This window comes from Dama dama, chromosome 17 (genome assembly GCF_033118175.1).
Source record: "Dama dama isolate Ldn47 chromosome 17, ASM3311817v1, whole genome shotgun sequence".
NCBI lineage: Eukaryota > Metazoa > Chordata > Mammalia > Artiodactyla > Cervidae > Dama > Dama dama.
In genome coordinates, this window is record NC_083697.1 from 54,153,689 (window position 1) to 54,181,249 (window position 27,561).

Genomic DNA, 27,561 nt, shown 5'->3' on the forward strand with positions numbered 1-27,561 from the left:
ATCCACCAGACCAATGTGCCAGAACTCCATTAGGGATGGGGAACATGAGACAGGTGACTCCCTCTGCTTCCCACAAGCCCACAGCTGTAACACAGAAAAGACAGGCAACCCCGGAGGGTGCCTCGACACTCTTAAAGCATTAGGGATATGGATGGGGTGTGGTGGGTCAGAGACTTACTCCTGCCATCAACACACCAGCAAGCAGATTAGGTAGCTCTTGTCTGTGGAGGCTAATCCTTAGTACATGCCAGTAGGAGCATTAGTAGCCACACAGTATCTGAGCCACCAGAGAAGTCCAAATGTTTGGGGGGTTAGTCACTAAGTCGTGTCCAACTCTTGCAATGCCATGGACTGTAGCCTGCCAGGCTCCTCTGTCCATGGGATCCTCCAGGCAAGATTACTGGAGTGGGTTGCCATTTCCTTCTCCAGGTAAAGAAGGGTATACTCACTTAAAAAGAAAATCATCTGGATGGAGCACCAATGCTATTTAATACAGCAACAGAAGTCATACTCTCATTTTGGGGTACCACCTGGCTTTGTACTCAACTCTGACTAAACTATAACTTGTTTATTTACAGTTTGATAGTAACTGTGGATTTGGAGAGCTGACATTAAAATACTAGGCCACATATTCATTCACTAGTTAAAATATGTAATTAAATTGTAAAGAGATTTTAGTTTGTTATCCAACATCAGAGAAGTCTGGGGTTGGTGGCTACTATTTTTATTTTTTTCCTTTATTTATTTTTTTTTCCAGTGGGTTTTGTTATACATTGATATGAATCAGCCATAGATTTACACGTATTCCCCATCCCGATCCCCCCTCCCACCTCCCTCTCCACCCGATTCCTCTGGGTCTTCCTAGTGCACCAGGCCCAAGCACTTGTCTCATGCATCCCACCTGGGCTGGTGATCTGTTTCACCATAGATAATATACATGCTGTTCTTTCAAAACATCCCACCCTCACCTTCTCCCACAGAGTCCAAAAGTCTGTTCTGTACTTCTGTGTCTCTTTTTCTGTTTTGCATATAGGGTTGTCGTTACCATCTTTCTAAATTCCATATATATGTGTTAGTATGCTGAAATGTTCTTTATCTCTCTGGCTTACTTCAATCTGTATAATGGGCTCCAGTTTCATCCATCTCATTAGAACTGGTTCAAATGCATTCTTTTTAACGGCTGAGTAATATTCCATGGTGTATATGTACCACAGCTTCCTTATCCATTCATCTGCTGATGGGCATCTAAGTTGCTTCCATGTCCTGGCTATTATAAACAGTGCTGCGATGAACATTGGGGTGCACGTGTCTCTTTCAGATCTGGTTTCCTCAGTGTGTATGCCCAGAAGTGGGATTGCTGGGTCATATGGCAGTTCTATTTCCAGTTTTTTAAGAAATCTCCACACTGTTTTCCATAGCGGCTGTACTAGTTTGCATTCCCACCAACAGTGTAAGAGGGTTCCCTTTTCTCCACACCCTCTCCAGCATTTATTGCTTGTAGACTTTTGGATAGCAGCCATCCTGACTGGCGTGTAATGGTACCTCATTGTGGTTTTGATTGGCATTTCTCTAATAATGAGTGATGTTGAGCATCTTTTCATGTGTTTGTTAGCCATCTGTATGTCTTCTTTGGAGAAATGTCTGTTTAGTTCTTTGGCCCATTTTTTGATTGAGTCATTTATTTTTCTGGAATTGAGCTGCAGGAGTTGCTTGTATATTTTTGAGATTAATCCTTTGTCTGTTTCTTCATTTGCTATTATTTTCTCCCAATCTGAGGGCTGTCTTTTCACCTTATTTATAGTTTCCTTTGTAGTGCAAAAGCTTTTAAGTTTCATTAGGTCCGATTTGTTTAGTTTTGCTTTTATTTCCAATATTCTGGGAGGTGGGTCATAGAGGATCTTGCTGTGGTTTATGTTGGAGAGTGTTTTGCCTATGTTCTCCTCTAGGAGTTTTATGGTTTCTGATCTTAGATTTAGATCTTTAATCCATTTTGAGTTTATTTTTGTGTATGGTGTTAGAAAGTGTTCTAGTTTCATTCTTTTACAAGTGGTTGACCAGCTTTCCCAGCACCACTTGTTAAAGAGGTTGTCTTTTTTCCATTGTATATCCTTGCCTCCTTTGTCAAAGATAAGGTGTCCATAGGTTCGTGGATTTATCTCTGGGCTTTCTATTCTGTTCCATTGATCTATATTTCTGTCTTTGTGCCAGTACCATACTGTCTTGATGACTGTGGCTTTGTAGTAGAGTTTGAAGTCAGGCAGGTTGATTCCTCCAGTTCCATTCTTCTTTCTCAAGATTACTTTGGCTATTCGAGGTTTTTTGTATTTCCATACAAATTGTGAAATTATTTGTTCTAGTTCTGTGAAAAATACCATTGGTAGCTTGATAGGGATTGCATAGAATCTATAGATTGCTTTGGGTAGAATAGCCATTTTGATAATATTGATTCTTCCAATCCATGAACACGGTATGTTTCTCCATCTGTTTGTGTCCTCTTTGATTTCTTTCATCAGTGTTTTATAGTTTTCTATGGATAGGTCTTTTGTTTCTTTAGGTAGATATACTCCTAAGTATTTTATTCTTTTTGTTGCAATGGTGAATGGTATTGTTTCCTTAATTTCTCTTTCTGTTTTTTCATTGTTAGTATATAGGAATGCAAGGGATTTCTGTGTGTTAATTTTATATCCTGCAACTTTACTATATTCATTGATTAGCTCTAGTAATTTTCTGGAAGAGTCTTTAGGGTTTTCTATGTAGAGGATCATGTCATCTGCAAACAGTGAGAGTTTCACTTCTTCTTTTCCTATCTGGATTCCTTTTACTTCTTTTTCTGCTCTGATTGCTGTGGCCAAAACTTCCAACACTATGTTGAATAGTAGTGGTGAGAGTGGGCACCCTTGTCTTGTTCCTGATTTCAGGGGAAATGCTTTCAATTTTTCACCATTGAGGGTGATGCTTGCTGTGGGTTTGTCATATATAGCTTTTATTATGTTGAGATATGTTCCTTCTATTCCTGCTTTCTGGAGAGTTTTAATCATAAATGGGTGTTGAATTTTGTCAAAGGCTTTCTCTGCATCTATTGAGATAATCATATGGTTTTTATCTTTCAATTTGTTAATGTGGTGTATTACATTGATTGATTTACGGATATTAAAGAATCCTTGCATTCCTGGGATAAAGCCCACTTGGTCATGGTGTATGATTTTTTTTAATATGTTGTTGGATTCTGTTTGCTAGAATTTTGTTAAGGATTTTTACATCTATGTTCATCAGTGATATTGGCCTGTAGTTTTCTTTTTTTGTGGCATCTTTGTCTGGTTTTGGAATTAGGGTGATGGTGGCCACATAGAATGAGTTTGGAAGTTTACCTTCCTCTGCAATTTTCTGGAAGAGTTTGAGTAAGATAGATGTTAGCTCTTCTCTAAATTTTTGGTAGAATTCAGCTGTGAAGCCATCTGGTTCTGGGCTTTTGTTTGCTGGAAGATTTTTGATTACAGTTCCGATTTCCTTGCTTGTGATGGGTCTGTTAAGATCTTCTATTTTTTCCTGGTTCAGTTTTGGAAAGTTATACGTTTCTAAGAATTTGTCTATTTCATCCAAGTTGTCCATTTTATTGGCATAGAGCTGCTGGTAGTAGTTTCTTATGATCTTTTGTATTTCAGTGTTGTGTGTTGTGATCTCTCCATTTTCATTTTTAATTTTGTTAATTTGATTCTTCTCTCTTTGCTTCTTAATGAGTCTTGCTAATGGTTTGTCAATTTTGTCTATTTTTTCAAAAAACCAGGTTTTAGCTTTGTTGATTTTTGCTATGGTCTCTTTAGTTTCTTTTGCATTTATTTCTGCCCTAATTTTTAAGATTTCTTTCCTTCTGCTAACTCTGGGGTTCTTCATTTCTTCCTTCTCTAATTGCTTTAGGTGTAGAGTTAGGTTATTTATTTGCCTTTTTTCTTGTTTCTTGATGTAAGCCTGTAATGCTATGAACCTTCCCCTTAGCACTGCTTTTACAGTGTCCCATAGGTTTTGGGTTGTTGTGTTTTCATTTTCATTCATTTCTATGCATATTTTGATTTCTTTTTTGATTTCTTCTATGATTTGTTGGTTATTCAGAAGCGTGTTATTTAGCCTCTATATGTTTGAATTTTTAACAATTTTTTTCCTGTAATTGAGATCTAATCTTACTGCACTGTGGTCAGAAAAGAAGACTGGAATGATTTCAATTTTTTTGAATTTTCCAAGACCAGATTTATGGCCCAGGATGTGATCTATTCTGGAGGTGGTTCCGTGTGCACTTGAGAAAAAGGTGAAGTTGATTGTTTTGGGGTGAAATGTCCTATAGATATCAATTAGGTCTAGCTGGTCCATTGTGTCATTTAAGGTTTGTGTTTCCTTGTTAATTTTGTTTAGTTGATTTATCCATAGTTGTGAGTGGGGTATTAAAGTCTCCCAGTATTATTGTGTTACTATTAATTTCCTCTTTCATACTCATTAGCGTTTGCCATACATATTGCGGTGCTCCTATGTTGGGTGCATATATATATTTATAATTGTTATATCTTCTTCTTGGATTAATCCTTTGATAATTATGTAGTGTCCTTCTTTGTCTCTTTTCACATCCTTTATTTGAAAGTCTATTTTATCTGATATGAGTATTGCGACTCCTGCTTTCTTTTGGTCTCCGTTTGCGTGAAATATTTTTTTCCATCCCTTCACTTTTCGTCTGTATGTGTCTCTTGTTTTGAGGTGGGTCTTTTTTAGACAGCATATATAGGGGTCTTGTTTTGGTATCCATTCAGCCAATCTTTGTCTTTTGGTTGGGGCATTCAACCCATTTACATTTAAGGTAATTATTGATAGGTGTGGTCCTGTTGCCATTTACTTTGTTGTTTTGGGTTCACGTTTATACAACCTTTTTGTGTTTCCTGTCTAGAGAAGATCCTTTAGCATTTGTTGAAGAGCTGGTTTGGTGGTGCTGAATTCTCTCAGCTTTTGCTTGTCTGTAAAGCTTTTGAATTCTCATTCATATCTGAATGAGATCCTTGCTGGGTACAGTAATCTAGGTTGTAGGTTATTCTCTTTCATTACTTTAAGTAGGTCCTGCCATTCCCTTCTGGCCTGGAGGGTTTCTATTGATAGATCAGCTGTTATCCTTATGGGAATCCCTTTGTGTGTTATTTGTTGTTTCTCCCTTGCTGCTTTTAGTATTTGTTCTTTCTGTTTGATCTTTGTTAATTTGATTAATATGTGTCTTGGGGTGTTTCGCCTTGGGTTTATCCTGTTTGGGACTCTCTGGGTTTCTTGGACTTGGGTGGCTATACCTTCCCCATTTTAGGGACGTTTTCAGCTATTATCTCCTCAAGTATTTTCTCATGGCCTTTCTTTTTGTCTTCTTCTTCTGGGACTCCTATGATTTGAATGTTGGGGCGTTTCACATTGTCTCAGAGGTCCCTGAAGTTGTCCTCATTTCTTTTGATTCTTTTTTCTTTTTTCCTCTCTGCTTCATTTATTTCCACCATTTTATCTTCTACCTCACTTATCTTATCTTCTGTCTCCGTTATTCTACTCTTGGTTCCCTCCAGAGTGTTTTTGATCTCATTTATTGCATTATTCATTTGTAATTGACTCTTTTTTATTTCTTCTAGGTCTTTATTAAACAGTTCTTGAATCTTTTCAATCTTTGTCTCCAGGCTATTTATCTGTAACTCCATTTTGTTTTCAAGATTTTGGATCATTTTTATTATCATTATTCTAAATTCTTTTTCAGGTAGATTCCCTATCTCCTCCTCTTTTGTTTGACTTGGTGGGCATTTTTCATATTCCTTTACCTGTTGGGTATTTCTGTGCCTTTTCATCTTGTTTAGCTTGCTGTGTCTGGAGTGGGCTTTCTTTATTCTGGAGGTCTGTGGTTCCTTTTTATTGTGGAGGTTTTACCCAGTGGGTGGGGTTGGACGATTGGCTTGTCAAGGTTTCCTGGTTAGGGAAGTTTTCGTCTGTGTTCTGGTGCATGGAACTTGATTTCTTCTCTTTGGAGAGCAATGGAGTGCCCAGTAATGAGTTTTGAGATGGGTCTATGTGTTAGGTGTGACCTTGGGCAGCCTGTATTTGACATTTAGGGCTATGTTCCTACGTTGCTGGAGAATTTGCGTGGTATGCCTTGCTCTAAAACTTATTGGCTCTTGGGTGGTGGTTGGTTTCAGTGTAGGTATAGAGGCTTTTGGACGGTCACTTATTACTTAAAGTTCCATGTAGTCAGGAGTTTTCTGGTGTTCTCCGGTTTTGGGCTTAAGTCTCCTGCCTCTGGATTTCAGTTTTATTCTTTCTGTAGTCTCAGGACTTCTCCAACTATACAGCACTGATAATAAAACTTCTAGGTTAATGGTGAAAAGATTCTCCCCCGTTAGGGACACTCAGAGAGGTTCACGGAGTTACATGAAGAAGAGGAGAGGGAGGAGGGAGATAGAGATGAGCAGGAGGAGAAAAAGGGGGACTCAAGAGGAGAGAGACAGATCTACTCAGCTGTCTGTTCCCAGAGTGTTCTCCGTAGCCCAGACACCTACCAAGATTCACAGAATTGGATTGGGAAGAGAAGGGGAAAGGAGGAAATAGAGGTGTTCTGAGGTAGAAAACAGAGAGTCAAGATTGGGAGAGAATAATCAACACACTCCTGAATAAATATGGGAACTGAATATTGGATTCTTAAATGTTCACAATTTATGTCATATACTGAAAAACAAAAATTAAAAATCTAGAGTAGAGGTTAGACTCTTAAAAACACTATATTAAAAACAAAAACCAAAACACACAGAAAAATTTTAGAAATATATATGAAGTTCAGTTTAAAAATAGGGCTTCTCTTCTTTTTTTTTTTTTTGGTAAGGTTATAGTGTATTGAAAATGAAAATTAAGGAGTAGTAGAGGAGTACTAGAGGAATTAAAAGAAATAAGAGGAAAAGAAAAATAGAAAATAGAAGAGAAAAAGGAAAAAAAAGAAAAAGAAAAAAAAATTTTCCCTAATTAAAAAAATCGTAAAAATCTATGAAAATGGAAGTTAAGGAGTAATGGGGGAGTAATAGGGAATTTTAAAGGAAAATAAAAGAGAAAAAATAAAAAAGAAAAAATAAAAAAAAAAATTTTTTTTTCTTTTTTCTTGAAAAAAAAAAAAAAGTAAAAATATATCTAGGAATTTCTCTGGAGCTGTTCCAGTCAGTGTGGGTTCGGCTCAGTTTCAGATAGCTCCTCGTTCCAGCTTACACTTCTCGATATCTACAGGCCCCTTCCGGTGTAGTCGGTGTTTTCTACAGGGATTTTAATCTGTTGCACCGGTCCCTTCTGAAGCAGTTCCCTTTATTTATTTGGCTTCTGTTTGCCGGTCTCTTCAGAGCCTCATTTCCGCCCTGACACAGGCGGGTGGAGGTGGACTCTTATTCAGGTAGCTAGTTCCGTCGCTCTGCGGGGAGGGGCTGGCGCTGCAGGGAGGGGCTGACACTGCGGGGAGGGGCTGACACTGCGGGGAGGGGCCGGCGCTGTGGGGAGGGGCTGGCGCTGCAGGGAGGGGCTGACACTGCGGGGAGGGGCTGACACTGCGGGGAGGGGCTGATGCTGCGGGGGCGGGGCTGGCGCTGCCGGGAGGGGCTGGCGCTGCTTTCTCCGTCTGCGCTGCTCAGGCTCCCGGCTGCTCCATATGGAGGGCGCCTTGCGCTGCGCGCAGCTCCAGCCCTCCGGTATTCCACAAAACCGTGGAACAAGAGGCTGCGTCCGCTCTGTGCCTTCCCAGGCAGAGCGGTCCAGGCAGCCAGGGGCTTGACAGGCGCACTCTCCCCGGGTGCGGCACGCCTACTCCCTTCCACGGTCCCAATCTCAGTTTCCGCTGGCGCCAGTCGGGTGCGTGCGCCTTCTGCCCTCCGCGTCCCCAGCCCCAGTCCCCGCCCGTGTGGGTCGGGTGCCTGCGCCCTGTGTCTCGCTGTGAACTGCTCCCGCCTCCGGCGGGTCTGGGCCGGTCTGCAGCTTGCGAGCTCTTCTCTGGACTTTCTCGGTCCCTTTGTTCTGCGAACAGCCAGCAGTGTGTTCCGGCCGGTTAATTTTCTCTCTCTCTTTTGCTCTCCCACAGTTCAAGTTGGCAACTCACAAAAGCTCCCTCTGATTGTCCTCAGGGCACTCAGGCCCGGACCCGACCCCAAGCAATGCCGCCCGCTCCTCTCCATGCCGCCCCCACTTGCTGGTGGCGGATGCGGGTGTCTGGGGTACTTTTCTGCTGAGAGTTGCTTTTAGGCACGTAATCTGTGGGTTTTATTTATTGTTTCCCTCCCAGTCAGGTTGCCCTCCTAGATTCAAACACTTTCCCCAGGCCTGCCAGTGCGAGGGTTTCCCGGTGTCTGGAAATGTCCTCTAAAGACTCCCTTCCCGGGACGGATCTCCGTCCTTAGCTCTTTTGTCTCACTTTTTATCTTTTATATTTTGTCCTACCTCCTTTCGAAGACAATGGGCTGCTTTTCTGGGTGCCTGATGACCTCAGCTAGCGATCAGAAGTTGTGTTGTGAAGTTTGCTCTGCGTTCAGTTATTCTTTTGATGAATTTGTAGGAGAGAAAGTGGTCTCCCCGTCCTACTCCTCCGCCATCTTGGCTCCCTTCAAAAGGTGGCTACTATTATAGCATTGATCAGGATCATAAACAGAAATTTAAAAAAAGAAAAAGACAAAATAGTGAAAACCAAAACAGCAGGGATTGAAAAGAATAGCTGAAGTCCTATTGGAGTATCACTTAGGATAGAGTCAGGTTATTAAAGATTTAACAGGGAAAAGAACATTTGTTTACGCCATTCTAGGGTTTAATAAAAGGAAATGCCAATCTGTCAAGCATAGGTGTGTGCATGTGAAATCACCAAGGTTTGAATGTGGCGCACACACACAGGCACACACATGAATTAAACAAACAGCTATACGTTTTTAGTTGCTCATTCATGTCTGACTCTGCAACCCTTTGGACTGCAGCCCACCAGACTTCTCTGTCCGTGATATTTGTTCAGGCAAGAATACTGGAGTGGGTTGCTATTTCCTTCTCTGAAACAAACAGCTAAGATTTTACTTAAATAGTGTTAATTTGTTTTAAAATAGAAGAAAATATATTTCTGGCATTTCACATGCTTTCTAATGTCAAGATGGTAACATCACTTGGTAAAGAATATAATGTGAAAAATAACACTGAAATATCATTGACATTCATATATGCATAAAGCCAGATTATACTTTCTTATTTACATTTCATTAAAGTATGGAATCAAAACATTAGATTCATTTTGTCATTTTATTTAATTTATTTGACTGTGAGGTGATTGCTAGTTACTTGGCAAAATATGTCTTCTATAATATTTTTTGCCTCAAAGGCACTTGAAAGCTATTAAAGACAATTTGCCTTTAGGGTAATGGCTTGGTGTTTGGTAATTGTGTAACTTATTTACATTGAATTTGTAGGAGTGATATATTTTCTGGATATTTGAAGAAGTATATTTTGATAAAACTTTTTGATTTATTACTGTGGATATTTTCAAATATTTACTTGAAGAATATGTGAAATTAAATATAGTATTAAAGAATTAATATCAAAAAATACAACTAGTGAGAAAAATTTAGTTTATCATCTATCATGATTTTTAAAGTATCACTTAATTAGTTAATTTGTTTTTTTTTTTTTTATTAAGCAAACAGTTATAAAGTATCTTCTGTCAAGGTTGAGCTCATCACTATTCACAGGAGATATTTAATATTGAGTATGTGACTGTAGTAAGAAAAGAATAACTTGTAAATAAATTGTGTTTATATTTGATTATATTTGAACCATAGGTAAACATAATTTAATTTAGAAAGGATCTGGAAACCTCTAAATTCATTTTCTAGTTGAATGGCCTTGGTCAAATACCCTTTCAATGCCTCAGTTTCCATGTCAATAAAAGGAGAATAACATTATTAATTTCCTGTTATTTTTCAAGATTCGGTGAATAGACATATCAAAGGATTTTAAACAATGTTCAGTAAATATTAGTTATATGTTATTATTATTGGTTTCTTCATCTACATACTTTACCTATTCTGATAAAATGAATATCCCACTATCAGGCATATCTCAGCAAACAGTTTTCTGAACTAGTGTTGATGGTTACTTTTTCCATGTGTATCTCTGCCTTGTGCAATTCATACATCCCCAAGATCATCCATGAGTTCTGGATGAGACTGAATCTACTCCACAGATCCAGGGATTGTCCTACTCTGAGTAATTTAAGACAATGAGAACATCCCATTCTTTTGGCAATAGTGATGGATTCATTGTTGGACAGTTGCAGCAATTCATGCAAGTGGCAAAGAGAAGATCATACGAATCTCTGGGTTATACAATGAGAGCTTTCAAAATCAAAACCTACTATGGTCATATTGCTGCTATGAGGGAAGGTACTGAATTACCCTCTAGCTACCATGTGAGACTGAAGAAAACTCCCTTTGTAAAAGGCATAGCAAAGACAAATAGGCAGTTTATATCACTGATATATCATCATTTAGGTAGCTGGACCAAGACTCACCTGAAACCAATTCTCCATTTGTTGTACCAATTAAACGTTTATCATATAAGTGAATTTATAATTTAATTAAATCTATAAGCTATATCTAAAAGTAACTTTTGATATTCGGGAAGAATAGAATAGATTTTGAAACATAAATTTTAAAAGCTGATAGTAAAGAATCTGCCTGCATTGTGGGAGAGCTGGGTTCGATCCCTAGGTTGGGAAGATCCCCTGGAGAAGGAAATGGCTACCCACTGCAGTATCCTTGCCTGGAGAACTCAAATGGACAGAGGAGCCTTGTGGGCTACAGTCCATGGGGTCACAAAGAGCTGGACATGCCCAGAGCGACTAACACTTTCACTTTCAACTGCAAAATAAATTATACCTCCTTTTCAAGCTTAGTGAGCATGCACTGGGCAACAGGTGACATGTGGATTTAATAGTATATTAGGCAGAACTTTATGTTCCCAAATTCCTGGATTAAGTAAATATTTAGTGCACTCTTAAGAACACCCTAAATGGCACTGAGGTTGAGAATGCAAAAACTGAAATATACTTGTGTATTTCAGGGAAGAAGATTAGTAATAGAGATATGGTACTCCTGCTATTTTCTAACTTATATCTTTGAAAGCTCCATTGACAAAGTATAAAATTTTCAAATTTATGTTGCAAAAAGAGAGAATTCTTTCCCTGAGAGTATAGTATCTAATCTTTCATCTAAACTCATTCTAGGTTGTTGAAAGAGAGGTCTATCACTTTCTTTTATCATTTAAATAGGAAACAATTATATTATTTGAAAGAAACCGCATTTACCATTTTCTAGCCAGTTTGCTTATTTAGGTCAAAATACTCAATTCTAAAAAATGCTGATCTCAATAATGGGTTAGTGGTAGTAGTGTTAGTTGCTCAGTCATGTCTGACTCTTTGTGATCCCAGAGACCAACCCGCCAGGCTCCTCTGCCCATTGGACTCTCCAGACAAGAATACTGGAGTGAGGTGGGATGCATGAGACAAGTGCTCAGGCCTGGTGCACTGGGAAGACCCAGAGGAATCGGGTGGAGAGGGAGGTGGGAGGGGGGGATCGGGATGGGGAATACGTGTAAATCTATGGCTGATTCATATCAATGTATGACAAAACCCACTGAAATGTTGTGAAGTAATTAGCCTCCAACTAATAAAAAAAAAAAAAAAAAAAAAGATAAAAAAAATTAATAAAATAAAATACATGTATATTATGGGTCTATATATAGTGATATGAGACAAGCTCCAAGACTCAGAAGTTATTTTAAAAAGCCAAGTTACCAAATCATACATACCAGAAAATCCAATTTATCTTAAAATCTATCATGGCATATATATATACAGAGAAACATGGAAAAGAGATCTTTAAAGCTGTAGTTTAAACCATGAGGTGAAGATTGAAGTGGGACTTTCACAGTATGAAACGACACTGAATCTCTTACAGTGGGAATGAACTCCTGTATTACTTGTGCAATTTCCCTCTTGTGTAAACTAGAGGGAACAACAGCAGAACTCTGCAAAACTGAGGATCCGTTCTACTCTTTCATACTGTCTACAATATTTCTCCGTGTTCTTTAAGTGGAATTCACATTCACATAACAGGACATTTTGCAGTTTAATAAATCCTTGGATGTCAAAAAAAAAAAAGAATACTGGAGTGGGCAGCCATTCCCTTCTCCAGAGGATCTTGCCAACCCAGGGATCAAACCCGGGTGTCCTGCATTGCAGACAGATTCTTTACCATTGAGCTACATTAGACTGTTGGCCATTAGTAAATAATTCCGCAGCAATCATAATAGGAGCTGTGGACATAGAGCTCAACTAGAGAAACAGAACCAATAAGAAATATATATTAATAAATTAACAGCAAGTCATTAGCTTACAAAATAGTGGGGACTGTCTAAGCCAAGTGCAAAATCCTTAGAGTTGTCTGTTAGGAAATGTAGTCTGTAACTCATTGATAGGGAAAAACCTACTGTCCAGAGGTGGAATTTCATTTGCCTCTGACTTTGACTACACTTTTAAAGATCCTTGTGGTTACTTTGATCCCACCTGGATAATCTTCTCAAGTCATATCATATTACTTAATCATATCAGCATGTAAATACCTTGTTGGGAGATGGGTGGAGAGAACTATTCTCTCTACAATAATAGTTAACAGTAACAATAAACATAGAACGTAGGAAACAAAGATTAAATTCACCAAATTTTCTGATTTTCTTGAATACAGATACTGAAAATGATTTTCAACTATAATGGAAAAAAATGGCAGCATCAAGCTTTTCATAGTTTTGCCAAACTATCAAAAATACAGTATTTGTTTTGATCTACCTGTTAAGAAAAAAAAAAAAAAAAAAAAGAGTTTGTAGTATTGTATATAGTGGGAAAGATTTAGTAAGAAAAAGCCAGTTTTATATCAACCATAAGGAGACCAAATTATAAAAAAGTTATAAGCATACAAAACCATAACCCACCTGGAAAAATGAAAAATCCACAGATACTCAAGGGATCATCTCAAGTTTCCAAATGAAAAATAATTTTAGATGCAGTAGATGTTTATATCTTCCACTGAACTGAATTTCTCAAGAGAGCATAAATGATTTTTTTAATGCAATTATATCCTTTGGAGCTTCACCAGAGCTTATCTTTTTACTAGTCCAATTTCCGTATGTGCCATATGACAGGAAAAAAAAAAAAAAAAAATCGAATGATCTGCAAGGTTATTCTTCAACAGTGAAGAAAACTGTATGTTCTATTAAAAACAAATGTAGCAAAACAAAAGCTACAAAAAGAAAGAACAGAGTAAAATAAAGGATATTTTAAGAAAAATTATATATATATATATAACCAGTAGATATAACCAGTATATATATATATATATATATATATATATATATATATATATATAACCAGTAGATAAACAGAGCAACAAAAGATATAAAATAATATTGAATCAGTAATGACAGAATCAGTACTAGTAAATTAAATCAGTACTGATCAAATATTTTGCTGAATATGTGCAAAAGTTTGCCAAGTTTAAACCTGTAGAGTGGTTAAAACCATGAGTGGTAATTTTTTGAAAAGACAGTTTTGTATTGTGATTTCAAACCCTTTAAATTTTATCTTAGGAATACCTTAGATGCAGGTTCTGGTACTGCTTTACATGTGTCTTCCCTTTCTTGTTGGGATATTAAGACACATTCCCCATTTCTACACTTAACTCCATCCAATCATAAAAAGCAAAATTCTAGTATCTTTACTTGTTGGCTTCCCCCATGGTTCAGTGGGTAAAGAATCCACCTGCAATTCAGTAAACCCAGGAGACACGGGTCTTATCTCTGCATCAGGAAGATCCTCTGGAGAAGGAAATGGCATTTTACTCTAATATTCTTGCCTGAAAAATCCCATTGACAGAGAAGCCTGGCTACAGTCCATGGGGTTGCAAAGAGTAGGACTTTACTGAATGGACATGACTCTTTTTACTGTTGATATATTTTCTTACCTATCTACTTACAGACTTTGGTCACCCTCTTGTTATATATCACTGCTATACTTTATTACAACACATAAATATTCTAGCAATAGTGAGGGCAGAGGTCTTTGGTGCCATGTGAGTAACTAAATGTCACAAATTGTGTCTTAATTATTTTTAATCCCTAATCACTCATCATAGCATCAGGGGCAGAGTAGGATCTCCCACAGTATTTCTAAATAATATATACATATAATGCATAAGCTTGTGGTTGTGATGTTTAATACGTTAGCTCTGTCTACAGATAAAATACTGGAGGCATGTTATTGTTATAATAAGAACTAGTATAGTTATCAGAAAGGGATAGGAGAAAATAATAATAAACTGTGGTCCTCATTTAGGTTTAAATATTTAAAAGAATATAAAATTTTCAACTATTTGTAGACTTTATATGAAATATTCAATTATCTTATTCCTCAGGTGAAATCTGATAAAGAATGAAAAATTCATCACATATAATTTACAGCAGTGTTATAATGCAAAATAAATATTCTGACATCTAAAAATAATATGGGTAACAAAATGCTTAGTTAGTTTTATTATGTTCTTCTACTAATCGTTCATTGTACTAATATTTTATGTATGATTCTGTTTATTTTGATTCATCAAAACAATTGTGAATAGTAGTTATTATGTCTCTTTTATAGATGAGAATGCATGTGCTTTGAGTCCTACACTTAGAACTGGCAGAACTAAAATTCACCCAAACTTTGCCCAAGACCAAAATTATGCCTTCCCGTCAGGACATACCTATCACAGCATCACTTTCATTATATCCTTTACTCAGCAAGGCTTTTAAAGAAAGCAAGCATACAAATTCAATTTGAGTCTTATTTTCCATACTGATAACTGTGTTAGATGAATTGGTTAGCATTATCCTTTACATTGTTCTTCACTGTTGTCAGGATTATGTGTTATATATAAACTATTTATGAAATCTAAAGAGTTTTAGATTCCAAAATTTGTGTCAAAAATAATCTCCCAGCTTTCAGTTTCTTTATATGATGGATTTTTTTAAAGAGAGAAACTCCACTGAAGTAAATATTTTTCTTCATGTGCTTTTCTTACTGCATCTATTTTCTCTGTCATTCCCAAGAATCTTAAAGAATATGTTCTTTGTTTCACCACTGATTGAACTCAAATGTAGACTCTTTCTCATTCACCTGAACATTCTTTGTCTAGTTTCTTTTACCAGCTGTATTCTTTTTCTAGGAAACAATCCTCTGTGCAGTGAATCCTTTGAATGGGGTCACTGGTAGCAGGCAGGTAGTTAGCCAATTTAAGACAAATTACACATCCTCCATGATGATTTTCACCTTAGTTCTCATAGATAAGACTCCTGAGATTTCACTTACTATGGATAATACAGAGGAAGAAAATGTCAAATATGTAGACTCTCTAATAACTCATGTAAGCACTGAGGCTCCCTTTTCTGTGTGGCTAATGCAACTATTACTCATCCTAATAAAATTTTAGTCATATTCAGTTGTATTTAATTATTTCTTTGCAATGGAGTATGCAAACCTGGAAAGAAGCTTTCTCTGTCAGGGGTATATCCTTAATGCTAAACAAAACTCTGCACCTGTTACCTGATCCACACATTTATTAAATTAGTGAATACTTTTAATTATGAAAAGATCTAAGGTATGGATGTCTAATAATACAATACATGGCAATTAAATTCCTTATTAGTTGTGAGTAAAGCTAAAGAAAAATCACATCTGGAAGGACAATCAGTCTCTGGAATTGTCATCTTTTGTCCTGGAACATCTAAAACAGCACTTGGGCTTATGAAGAAATACAAACTAAATAATTTATCTTTTCTAAATTCCTTCAGTAGTTTAAAATAAACCCTATTCTATTGAATTGCAAAAAGAGCTATGCTGATGCTTGCTGCTGCTGCTGCTAAGTCACTTCAGTCATGTCTGACTCTGTGCAACCCCATAGACGGTAGCCCACCAGGCTCCCCCGTCCCTGGGATTCTCCAGGCAAGAACACTGGAGTGGGTTGCCATTTCCTACCTGACTATTAAAGTGGAAAATGCATGTCAGAAGTTTTTAGTTATTGAGAATTTTAGTATCCTGTGAAATATTCACCTGAAAATAACTATACAAGGAAATAAATTACAGAAATATGATCTGTTTTAAGCCTAATCATCTAGAATGTGTTTTATTTATTATGTTCATCTATATTACAAAATGGAATTTAAAAAAAAACAAATAAAAATGGTCATACAGTAAAAATGTTGGGAGCTTAAATATATGCACACACACACACACACATACACACACACACATATAATTTCTTAAGAGGCAAGGTCAATTATAGAACAACTTAAACATGTCTAACTTGATTAAACAGGTGTGATACATTTCAAATAATATTTTTCATGAAATACTCTCCAAAAACTATGAATTTATTGAGGACCCTTCTTTAACGGAATTAAGAAGAAATGTAAGCAAAAACCAACAGCACTCTTTTCAATTGCTGGAAGACTATCCCCTAAAAATTGTGGGAGTAGTATTTATTATGTATTATCTATAGATATGACACACTCTGAAGTTTAACCTACATTATTGATATTTTCTGTCACTTTGTGAATTCCAGACAATTAAAAATAAAAAATTAGTCAAAGTCTCTATTAGTGTTTCCTGATTTCTAGGGCATAAATACTCACATCATGGTTGGTTTGAAGCTACTAATAATGTCACTGGACCCAAAGTTTGGAAGAACTGCATATTATCATGCTATTTTTCAAGCATTTTCATCATAAAGATAAACATAGTTAACCTCAATACCATAGATTATAACAGAATGTAGTAAGTGGTGTGTTGAATATTTATTACATGTATTTTTAATATACTGTTTAATTATAAATTATGCTACACATTTTAAAATAATGGTGGTATTTAACAACTGGTTTTATACGTTTCTGAAAAACTAAAAATAAGCATTTGTGAGGTGATAAAATCTGGATTAAGACTACCATTGTTAGCGTTTCATACAGCAGAATATCAAAGACTGGCTTGTAATGTTGGAAAGGTAGTGATCTGCAAGTATTCTCCAGACACTGATAAAGAAAGTGGCTAAAGAATTCCCTTAGGATATCTTCAGAGTCACTTGGAATGCAAGGAGATCAAGCCAGTCTGTCTTAAAGGAAATTAACTGAATATTCATTGGAAGGACTGTTGCTGAAGCTGAAGCACCAACTCTCTGGACACTTGATGCAAAGAGCCAATTCACTAGAGAAGACATTGATGCTAGGAAAGAATGAGGGCAGAAGAGAAGGGGGCAACAGAGGATGAGTTATTTAGATGGCGTCATGAACTCAGCAAACTGAGAGACAGCGGAAGACAGAGGAGTCTGGCAAGAGGCAGGCCATAGCATTGCAAGGAATTGGACATGACTTGGTGACTGAGAAACAAGTCAGTAGTGAGTAGAACCAGCACAGATGATAAGTTCACATCACTGATACTCTGAACCAAGATGGAGGAACAGGAACCAGTTTTACCCTCTTGACTGAAACAACTTAAAAACTGAACTAAAATGCCTGAAAAAGCATACTTTTAATTATTAGTCACCAAGCACTGTCAGGTAGTGAGCTCTGAGAAAATCAGGGGAAGAAAAGATGAACTTCATGATTTTCCCAGCCTTCAGCCTAGGAAGAGTTATCAGGCCACGGTGAAGAGAGAGAAAGCTTACGCAGAATATGGAAGTCTCTTTGACTTGGAAACATGGAGTTGGGGATCCACAGAATCCGAGATATCTAGAGTTCACAGAAGCAAGAAGAGAGAGTGTGGCACAGAGAATATTGGTGATCTTCACAGTATTCCTCTCAAATATTCATCTGAACACTAATCAGTGTATATGTGAGGATATAATTGATGGCCAGAAAAATAAACTAATAGAAAGATTGGAAGGAGTATATCCCCAGTTCATACAGGGACAAAGTGGGGGGGGGGGGTGGTGGTGGTGGAATGTGTTCCCATTAGCCCAAGGGAAAAACTCATAATTCATAGAGAATCCATTAGACTAAGGATTTTTGCATCTGTGGTTGGTAGAAGTTAACTTAGACTAAAATTCACTGCCATTCAGCAGACCTCTGTTTGATCCCCAGGTCAGGAAGATCCCCTGGAGAAAGAAATGGCAACCCACTCCAGTATTCTTGCCTGGAGAATACTCCATGAACAGAGGAGTCTAACAGGCTACAGTCCATGGGGTTGCAGAATCCAACACGACTATGCGACTATCACTCACTCACTCAAAATTTACTATGGACTCACCTAAAAAGCTTTAAAAACAGATACCCAGAAGAATTAAACTGTTTCCCTGGTGGCTCAATGGTAAAGAATTCATCTGACAATGCAGGAAATACAGATCCAATCTCTGGTCTGGGAAGATCCCCTAAAGAAGGAAATGGCAACCCACTCCAATATTCTTGTCTGAAAAATCCTGTGGAGAGATTAACCTGGCAGGCTACAGTCCATGGCATTTCAGAGTCAGACATGACTTAGTGACTGTACAACAACTGCAAAAATTACATAACTATATCCCAGAACAAGCCTTCAGAGTAATAAAGGAACATAAAAAATGCCCAGCTCTAAACAAGGTAAAATTCTCATATTGGGTATTTCATAAAAATTACAAGGCATGAAAAGGCAGGAAATTATAATTTACAGTGAACAACAAGAAAAAAATTCAATACAAGTCACCCATAAGTGACACAGAAAATACTGGATGAGAACATCTAACAGTGATTATAACTGTAATCCATATTTGAAGAAGCTACAGAAAGGATTGGATATGTTAAATGGAGACATTAAAAATACACTTAAAAAGAGACCAAATCAAAATTCTATAAACAACAACTAAAATGTCAGTGATGAAAAACATTGTGTGTGAGGTTAACTATATACTAAATATTTCAGAAAAAAATAGTAGGTTTGAAGTACAACAGATATATATATCTGTTCAAGGATAACAATAGAAACTCTTGAATGATAGCAACAGAAACTCTTTGAAGTGAGATATGCATGTAAATAACTTGTAAAAGAAAGAAGATTGCATCAGTGAACTGTGGCACAACTATGAGCAGTCAAATACATGTATAATTGAAGTCTTCAGGGAATGTGGGGCAAAAAAAAAAAAAAAAATAGAGGCTGAAAAATTTTTACAAAGAGATCCAAAAGCTTTAAGAACTCCAAGCACAAGAAAAGCTCTAAGAACTCCAAATACAGGAAGCATTCATTAATCTGCTCAAATTCAGTTGCTCAGTCATGTCTGACTTTTTGAGACCCCATGGCCTGCAGCATGCCAGGCCTCCCTGTCCATCACCAACTCCCAGAGTTTACGCAAACATGTGTCCATTGAGTCGGCGATGTCATGCAACCATCTCATCCTCTGTCGTTCCTTTCTCCACCCATTTTCAATCTTTCCCAGCATCCGGGTTTTTTCCAATGAGTCAGTTCTTTGCATCAGGTGGGCAAAGTATTGGAGTTTCAGCTTCAGCATCAGTCCTTCCAATGAATATTCAGGACTGATTTCATTTAGGATGGACTAGTTGGATCCCCTTGCAGTCCAAGGGACTCTCAAGAGTCTTCTCCAACACCACAGTTCAAAAGCATCAAGTCTTTGGCGCTCAGCTTTCTTTATAGTAGGACTTCCCACGTGGCTCAGTGACAAAAAAAAAAAAAAAAAAAATTACCTGCCAATTCAGAAGACGAAAGAGATGTGGGTTCAATCCCAGGGTCAGGAAGACCTTCTGGAGTAGGAAATGGCAACCCACTCCTGTGGACAGAGGAAACCGGCAGATTACAGCCCACAGGATAGCAAAGAGTCAGACATGACTGAGCACCACCACCATACCATTTCTTTATTATCCAACTCAAATATCCATACATGACCACTGGAAAAAAAATCATAACTTTGACTAGATGGACATTTGTTGGCTAAGTAATGTCTCTGCTTTTTAGCATGCTGTCTGCTGCTGCTGCTGCTAAGTCACTTCAGATGTGTCCGACTCTGTGCGACCCCATAGACAGCAGCCCACCAGACTCCTCTGTCCCTAGGATTCTCCAGGCAAGAACACCAGAGTGGGCTGCCATTTCCTACTCCAATGCATGCATGCATGTTAAGGCTCTTCAGTCGTGTCTGACCCTGCGTGACCCCATGGACAGGAGCCCACCAAGCACCTCTGTCCATGGGGCTCTGCATGGAAGAATACTGGAGTGGGTTGCCATTTCCTTCTTCAAGTATGCTGTCTAAGTTGGTCATAACTTTTCTTCCAAGGAGCAAGAGCCTTTTAAGTTCATGGCTGCAGTCAAAATCTTCAGTGATTTTCGAGCCCCCCCCGGATAAAGTCTCTCACTGTTTCCACTGTTTCCCCATATATTTGCCTTGAAGTGATGGGACCAGATGCCATGATCTTAGTTTTCTGAATGTTGAGCTTTAAGCCAGCTTTTTCACTCTCCTCTTTCACTTTCATCAAGAGGCTCTTTAGTTCTTCTTCACTTTCTGCCATAAGGGTGTGGTCATCTGCATATCTGAGGTTATTGATATTTCTCCCAGCAATCTTAATTCCAGTTTGTGCTTCATCCAGTCCAGCATTTCTCATGGTATACTCTGCATATAAGTTAAATAAGCAGGGTGACAATATACAGCCTTGAAGTACTCCTTACAATTTGGAACCAGTCTCTTGTTCCATGTCCAGTTCAAGCTGTTGCTTCCTGACCTGCATACAGATTTCTCAGGAGGCAGATCAGGTGGTCTGGTAGGCCCATCTCCTGAAGAATTTTCCACAGTTTGTTGTCATCCACATAGTCAAAGGCTTTGACATAGTCAATAAAGCAGAAGTAGATATTTTTCTGGAACTCTCTGGTTTTCTCATTGATCCAACAGATGTCAGCAATTTGATCTTTGGTTCCTCTGCCTTTTCTAAAATCAGCTTAAACATCTGGAAGTTCACAGTTCATGTGCTGTTGAATCCTGGCTTGGATAATTTTGAGCATTACTTTGCTAGTGTGTGATATCAATGCATTTCTTCAGTAGTTTGAGCATTCTTAAAAAAATGAATTCAGTTTTTTTGTTCCTTCTTCCCTAAGTTAAGCTTTATTTTTCATAATTATATCATCCTAGACATGAAATGCAGTGACAGTAGATATCACATCAAAACATTTTACTCTTAATTCAGAACACCACAAGAAGAACTGTAAGAAAAGAAAGAAGCTTTCACAAATTTGTCAAGTGAAAATTGTAGGTAATTTTAAAGTGGGTATTCTTTTTTTTTTTTTTTTTAAACTAAAGGAAGAAAAGTGGCCATAATAATTCTGCAATGGAAACATAAAAATAGTACAGTCCATAACTCCAGGAGTTATCAGTTCTCTTCACTGTGTGATGCAGTAGAAACCTAACAAATAAAACATTTATGCAAAAAAAAAAAAAAAAAAAACAAAAAAAAAACAGTATAATGAGCTAATTGGAATTCAAGTTATCATATAGAACATTCAAATAATGAACACTAATTTAATGATGTATCACTTAATATCTTGTCACAAATATTAAAATTTAACAAAATGGTGTGCATATAATGGCATATCTGGTATACTTATGGATTTTTATAATTCTCAATCTAGTGAAAAATTAAAATTATTTGAGAGGTGATAAAAACAGAAATAATACCATCATAACAGCACATGATAACATGGTTTCTATGATATTCCTACTGTCAGTCACTCAGTCGTGTCTAACGCTTTGTGATCCCATGGATTTTGCCCGCCAATCTTCTCTGTCCATGGGATTCTCCAGGCAAGAATACTAGAGTGGGTTTCCATTCCCTTCTCAGGGGATCTTCTCACCCCAGGGACTGAACCCTGGTCTCCGACATTGCAGGCAGATTCTTTAACATCTGAGATATTGGGGCAGCTCATGATATTCTTAATTATTGAACCATTTCATAGGGAACAAAATTTCCCTTCAATAAAACAAGTTTTGCCCCTCTTATGCTACATAATCACAAGGAAACATTTCAAGTACTTCAAAATATATTAGACAAGTCTTCTAATGTACTTGAGACATTTTGAGGAAGATACAGAAAAAAATAGGTAATTAACATACAAACCTTAAAGAAAAATAAAAGTCTGGAAAATAGACTAGAAATAATAATGACTATAATAATGAATTGTGCTTTGCTGTTTTTTTTTTTGTTTTTTTTTTTTTGAATGAAGAGTAGAATGTCCTTAATCTCCAAAGAACTGCCCTACAATTTTATGCATCTTCATACTTACTAAAATAAGGTAATAACATAATTCACTTTAAAATTACCTTTGGATGTGTTTATTAATAGAAACAGTGTAATCCACAGAGTGCCTCTTCAAGTCAAAAGGTGTGTGTGATGGACATAACTGTTTTATTTTGTAGAGACTAAAAATAGTATAATTTCATGTTTACATTAAACTATGTAGACTATAAAATAATGTATGTTAAACTGGAATTGAAATAAAAATATATAATAAACTGGAAATGAATTTCTGAATTTAACTTCATGGGAAAGGACAACTAATCTATTGGTTTTGGCAGTCATGAGAAGGAAAGTTTATTTAGGGTTTACTAGATACCAGATGCTGGTGTTAATGCTGTTTGTGTAATATTATGTCTTCAGTTCAGTTCAGTGGTTCAGTAGAGTCCAACTCGTTCTGACCACATGGACAACAGCATGCCAGGCTTCCCTGTTCATCACCAACTCCTGGAGCTTGCTCAAACTCATGTCCGTCGAGTCGGTGATGCCATCCAAACATCTCATACACTGTCATCCTCTCATCCTCCTGTCTTCAATCTTTCCTAGCATTAGGGTCCTTTCAAATGAGTCAGTTCTCCACATCAGGTAGCCAAACTATTGGAGTTTCAGCTTCAGCATCAGTCCTTCCAATAAATATTCAAGACTGATTTCCTTTAGGATGGACTGGTTGGATCTCCTTGCAGTTCAAAGGACTCTCAAAAGTCTTCTCCAATGCCATAGTTCAAAAGTATCAGTTTTTGGCACTCAGCTTTCTTTATGGTTCAACTCTCACATCCATACATGACAACCAGAAAACTATAGCTTTGACAAGACAGACATTTGTTAGCAAGTAATGTCTTGGACCACACCCTTGTTTAACTGAACAAGACTATGACCCATGCCGTGTAGAGCCACCCAAAATGGATAGGTCATGGTGGAGAGTTCTGACAAAACGTAGTCCACTGGAGAAAGGAATGGCAAACCACTTCATTATTCTTGCTTTGAAATCCTCATGAACAGCATGAAAAGACAAAAAGAGAGGACACTGAAAGATGAACTCCCCAGGTTGGTAGGTGCCCAATATGTTACTGGAGATCAGTGGAGAAATAACTCCAGAAAGAATGAAGAGATGGAGCCAAAGCAAAAACAACACCCAGTTGTGGATGTGACTAGTGATAGAAGCAAAGTCCGATGCTATAAAGAGCAGTATTGCACAGGAACCTGGAATGTTAGATCCATGAATCAAGGTAAATTGGAAGTGGTCAAACAGGAGATGGCGAGTGAACATCGACATTTTAAGACTCAGAGAACTAAAATGGACTGGAATGCGTGAACTTAACTCAGATGACCATTATATCTACTACTGTGGGCAAGAATCCCTTAGAAGAAATTGAGTAGCCATCATAGTCAACAAAAGAGTCTGAAATGCAGCACCTGGATGCAATCTCAAAAATGACAGAATGATGTCTGTTCATTTCCGTGCAAACCATTCAATATCACACTAATCCAAGTATATGCCCTGACAGTAATGCTGAAGAAGCTGAGGTTGAGTGGTTCTATGAAGACCTACAAGACCTTCTAGAACTAACACCCAAAGAAGATGTTGTTTTCATTATAGGGGACTGGAATGCAGAAATAGGAAGTCAAGAAACACCTGGAGTAACAGGTAAATTTGGCCTTGGAATACAGAATGAAGCAGGGCAAAGCTAATAGAGTTTTGCCAAGAGAACGCACTGGTCATAGCAAACACCCTCTTCCAACAATACAAGAGAAGACTCTACACAAGAACATCACCAGATGGTCATTACAGAAATCAATTTAATTATATTCTTTGTAGCCAAAGATGGAGAAGCTCTATACAGTCAGCAAAAATGAGACAAGGCACTGACTGTGGCTCAGATCATGAATTCCTTATTGCCAAATTAAGACTTATATTGAAGAAAGTAGGGGAAACCACTAGACCATTCAGGTATGACCTAAATTAACTCACTTATGATTATACAGTGGAAGTGAGAAATGGATTCAAGGGATTAGATCTAATAGACAGAATGCCTAAAGAACTATGGACAAAGGTTCATGACACTGTACAGGAGACAGGGATTAAGACCATCCCCAAGAAAAAGAAATTCAGAAAGGAAAATGGCTGTCTGAGGTGGCCTTACAAATAGCTGTGAAAAGAAGAGAAGCCTAAAGCAAAGGGGAAAAGGAAAGGTATACCCATTTGAATGCAGAATTCCAAAGAATAGCAAGGAGAAAAAAGAAAGCCTTCCTCAATGATCAATGCAAAGAAATAAAGGAAAAAAATGGAATTAGAAAGACTAGAGATCTCTTCATGAAAATTAGAGATACCAAGGGAACATTTCATGCAAAGATGGGCACAATAAAGGACAGAAATGGTATGGACCTAACAGAAGCATAAGATATTAAGAAGAGGTGGCAAGAATACACCAAAGAACTATACAAAAAAGATCTTCATGACCCAGATAATCATAATGGTGTGATCCCTCACCTAGAGCCAGACATCCTGGAATGTGAAATCAAGTGGGCCTTAGGAAGGATCACTACCAACAAAGGTAGTGGAGGTTATGGAATTCCAGTTGAGCTATTTCAAATCCTGAAAGATGATGCTGTGAAAGTGCTACACTCAACATGCAAGCAAATTTGGAAAAAGCAGCAGCCAAAGGACAGGAAAAGGTCAGTTTTCATTCCAATTCAAAAAAAAAAAAAGGCAAAACAAGAGAATGCTCAAACTACTGCACAATTTCACTCATTTCACATGCTTATAAAGTAATGCTCAAAATTCTCCAAGCCAGGCTTCAGCAGTATGCGACCTGTGAACTTTCAAATGTTCAAGCTGAATTTCAAAAAGGCAGAGGACCCAGAGATCAAATTGCCAACATTCATTGGATCATCAAGAAAACAAAAGAAGTTCCAGAAAAAAATCTACTTCTGCTTTATTAACTATGTCAAAGCCTTTGACTGTGTGTATCATGACCCACTGTGGAAACTTCTTAAAGAGATGGAATACCAGACCAACTGATTTTCCTCTTGAGAAATCTGTATGCAGGTCAGGAAGCAACAGTTAAAACTGGACATGGAACAACAGACTGGTTCCAAATTGAGAAAGGAGTCTGTCAAGGCTGTATATTGTCACCCTGCTTATTTAATTTATATGCAGAGTACATCATGAGAAACGCTGGGCTGGATAAAGCACAAGCTAGAATCAGGATTTCTGGGAGAAATGTAAATAACCTCAGATATGAAAATGACACCGCCTTTATGGCAGAAAATGAAGAACTAAAGAGCCTCTTGATGAAAGTGAAAGAGGAGAGTAAAAAAGTTGGCTTAAAGCTCAACATTCAGAAAACTAAGATCATGGCTTCTGGTCTGATCACTTCATGGCAAAGAGATGGGGAAACAATGGAAACAGTGACAGACTATTTTGGTGGGGCTCAAAAATCACCGCAGATGGTGACTGCAGCAGTGAACTTAAAAGAGGCTTGCTCTTTGTAAGCAAAGGTATGACCAACCTAGATAGCATATTAAAAAGCAGTGACATTACTTTGCCAACAAAAGTCCATCTAGTGAAAATATGTTTTTTCCAGTAGTCATGTAGGGATGAGAGAGTTGGGCCATAAAAAAAGCTGAGTGGCAAAAAGGTGATGCTTTTGAACTATGGTGTTGGAGAAGACTCTTGAGCATCCATTGGACTGCAAGGAGATCCAACCAGTGAACCATAAAAATAATCAGTCCTGAATATTCATTGGAAGGACTGATGCTGAAGCTGAAACTCCAATAATTTGGCCATCAGATGTGAAGAACTAACTCATTGGAAAAGACCCTGATATTGGGAAAGATTGAGGGTGGGAGGTTAAGGGCACAACAGAGTATGAGGTGTTTGCATGACGTCACTGACTCAGTGGCCATGAGTTTGAGTAAACTCCTGAGTTTGTGATGGAAAAGGAGGCCTGGCATGCTGCAGGCAATGGGGTCACAGAGAGTTAGACTTGACTAAGCAACTGAACTGAGCCTAACTGAATGTCTCTGATTTTAATAAGCTGTCTAGTTTGCTCACAGCTTTTCTTCCAAGGAAAAGGAGTCTAAGTTCATGGCTGCAGTCACCATTGGCAGTGATTTTCAAGCCCCCCCCAAAATAAAGTCTGTCTCTGTTTCCATTGTTTCCCCATATATTTGCCATGAAGTGATGGGACCAGATGCCATGATATCAGTTTTCTGAATGTTGAGCTTTAAGCCAAATTTTTCACTCTTTTCTTTCACTTTCATCAAGAGGCTCTTTAGTTCTTCTTCACTTTCTGCTATAAAGGTGTTATCATCTTCGTATCTGAGGTTGTTTATATTTCTCCTGGCAATCTTGATCCCAGTTTGTGCTTCATCTAGCCCAGCATTTCACATGATGTATTCTACATATAAGTTAAATAAGCAGGGTGACAACATACAGCCTTGAAGTACTCCTTTCACGATTTGGAACCAGTCTCTTGTTCCATGTCTAGTTCTAACTGTCGTGTCCTGACCTGCATACAGATTAGTCAGGAGGCAGGTCAGGTGGTCTTGTATTCCCATTTCTTGAAGAACTTTCCACAGTTTGTTGTTATCCACACAGCCAAAGGCTTTGGCATAATCAATAAAGCAGAGTAGATGTGTTTCTGGAACTCTCTTGCTTTTATGATGATCCAATGAATGTTGGCAATTTGATCTGTGGTTCCTCTGCCTTTTCTAAATCCAGCTCAAATATCTGGAAGTTCTCAATTCATATTCTGTTGATTCCTCACTTGAAGAATTTTGAATATTTTTTTTTTACAAGCATGCGAGATGAGGGCAGTTGTGTGTTAGTTTGAGCATTCTTTGACATTGTCTTTCTTTGGGACTGGAATGAAAACTGACCTTTTCCAGTCCAGTGGCCATGGCTGAGTTTCCCAAATTTGCTGTCATATTGAGTGCAGCACTTTCACAGCATCATCTTTTAGGATTTGAAATAGCCCAGCTGGAATTCCATCACCTCTATTAGCTTTGTTGGTAGTGATGCTTCCTAAGGCTCATTTGACTTCACATTCCAGGATGTCTTGCTCTAGGTGAGGGATCACACCATTTTGGTTATCTATGTCTTGAAGATCTTTTTGTATAGTTCTTCTGTGTATTCTTGCCACCACTTGTTAATATCTTCTGCTTCTG